Source organism: Penaeus japonicus, unplaced genomic scaffold, assembly GCF_977035675.1.
Source record: "Penaeus japonicus unplaced genomic scaffold, GWHDUDI00000001_assembly GWHDUDI00000020, whole genome shotgun sequence".
NCBI lineage: Eukaryota > Metazoa > Arthropoda > Malacostraca > Decapoda > Penaeidae > Penaeus > Penaeus japonicus.
This window is the reverse complement of record NW_028234422.1, coordinates 6,159,610-6,162,109: the sequence shown is the minus strand read 5'-3', so window position 1 is coordinate 6,162,109 and position 2,500 is coordinate 6,159,610. Positions and strand designations below refer to the sequence as shown.

The following is a 2,500-nucleotide window of genomic DNA, read 5'->3' as shown; positions in this document are numbered from 1 at the left end:
AGACAAAGAGAGCGATCGAGAGATAAAGGGAGAGACCGAGAGCGAAAGGGTGAGACAGAGAGAGAAGGAAGAGTGAATGGGAGACAATGAGAGAGAACGAGACAAAGGGATAAAGCAAGAGGGAAAGGGGAAATAAGGAAGAATGAAATGGAGAGCAAGGGAGAAAGCAAAAGACAAAGGGCGTGAGCGAGAGAGAAATGGAGAGAACGAGAGACAAAGGGTGTGAGCGAAAGAGAAATGGAGAGAGCGAGAGACAGGGGAAGTGAGCGAGAGAGAAAAAAAAGAGAGCGAAAGACAAAGGGAGGGAGCGAGAGAGAAAACGAAGAGAGCGAGAGACAAAGAGAGTGAGCGAGAGACAAAGGGAGAGATCGAGAGAGAAAACGAAGGGAGCGAGAGACAAAGGGAGAGAGTGAGAGAGAAAACGAAGAGAGCGAGAGACAAAGGGAGAGAGCGAGAGAGAAATGGAGAGAGCGAGAGACAGGGGCAGTGAGCGAGAGAGAAAAAGAATAGAACGAGAGAGAAAGAGAGAGAGAGAGAGAGAGAGAGAGAGAGAGAGAGAGAGAGAGAGAGAGAGAGAGAGAGAGAGAGAGAGAGAGAGAGAAAGGAAGAACGGTCGGGAGATGGAGAGAGAGAGGGAAGGCCACGGAGGTCTTCCCGACGGTCCCTCGAGCTCTGTGCTAATTACCAACTTCCTTTATAACTTTGGAGTCGTGGTTGAGTTGCCGTCCCGTCGGCTGCATCATAAGCCACTTAGCCATCCGTGTTGTGTTTGTGATTGTGTTAGTCTCTCTATGTGTTTAATCACTTCGCTTTTCACGAATTTTCGTCTTTCTCGGCGTCTTTGTTGTTGTTTTTTCATGCGAAGGGAATCTGGTTGTGTTATGTAAGCTAGATTTTTTTTCCTTTTTTTATTGTGTATCTTCTTCTTCATGGCATTGCTTTACTTTTCTTGCAATAATACCCTGTAGTGTGATAAAACCCACATGTCTTTGGATATCCGGTTGTAGCATTATGCCTTATCAGCCCGTTATCTGTTGATGTTTTTGTTTGTTGATCAATCACGAGAACCTGCAACCGCTCTTCTTGCAACACATACACGTACCTTGGCGTGGTATTCAATAAAGATAAACAAGAAGAGAGCTTGGAACAATTAATTGTAATTCGTCATTAAGTAATGTTCACTTAGCAAAGGCAGTGATGTGCAACTGATGAGAGACAACAGTACAATGCATGTTCACGTATCTGAGTTCGTGTACTGTGTTATGGTAGCCCACATTACTCATGTAAGTGCATTAACTTCAGTACTTTAGAAGTTAGAGATCTATTGTGTTGGTTGTCATCTTGCTTCGAGATATTATGGTTTGTTTTAAATAACTTCGTACTGAATTGAGACTTCTGAGTCCGAAAGTAAGATCCGGATTATCTTGTGGTAAATATGGATTTATTTTATTATGTTGAGCATTTAGACAACATGGAAACTACATTAATAAAGGTTATCACACTCTCCGCGATGCAACTTCAATTGAACTTGGATCATTAATTCTGAATCTGAAATTTGATTTTAAGTAATAATTAGTTGCAGAGTTGGTTGTTAATATAATTATCTCAAGAGTAACTGGAGATTATAGTTAATTAGTAGCAGCCCAACTTCATAGCCGTATCGTTTATTAACCACCAAGAAAAGTTAGAAAGCTTAAAAAATTAATTTGTGTAATCAGAATGATTATCCATTTATATTGTTTAAATGGTATCAAATTATCCTTTAGGATTGAATTATTATGCTGAAATGTAGCCTAAGTGCTTTTTTCCGAATGTAACACGACTAAGCTGTTTGTACCAATTTGGCATGTGAGTATTTATTTATGTTGAGAATACTTAACACGATTAGGCGATGTGTGTGTATAGGTTTGTTTGTCGGTATTCTGAGTCGGGAAATTTGTTTGCTGTCATTTTAGAAAGGCACAAACAAAGTGCTGCAAATGTGGCTAATGTAGGAAGTGAGGTTTGGTTTAGACAGTGTTAATTAGAAAGTGTTTTTATGATAATTGGTAAACATGATGGGGATGTGTTGTTTTGATTAGGTGGCTTACCAAGAGGGAACGTTTGATATGATAGGAGAAATAAACAGTGTTTATATAAGCACAGTGTTACATTTTGTTGTGGTAATTAGATACTGCAAACGCATTGAATTCTTAGACAGAGTATGGTCCGTATATCATATAATCAGTATGATATTCAGTATATACGATAGAGCCTGAATGGTCACAAAAAATACTGTTCACTCACCCGCCAAGGATAAAGAATTTCTTACTAATTTACCGTAGCATAATATGTCCAGAGCCCGAGGTAGCAAGCAAGGGAAGTGTGTGATAAAGTGCCCTATATACTTGACTTTGAGTTTTTGCTGTGTATATATGTGTAAGGATCATCAAACACGCATAAACCTGACATTAAAGCGTGTACTAGGTCCATTTTTTGCCACCTTGTCAGAACAAGAGGA

At 39.7% G+C, this 2,500-nt stretch overlaps 1 protein-coding gene across 10 annotated transcripts in view; it reads left to right on the top strand.

Moving 5' to 3' along the window:
- Window positions 1-2,500, top strand: part of LOC122248578 (cytotoxic granule associated RNA binding protein TIA1) — a 1,144,397-nt gene that overhangs the window by 574,862 nt on the left and 567,035 nt on the right. The gene's annotated exons all lie outside the window — the stretch shown is intronic.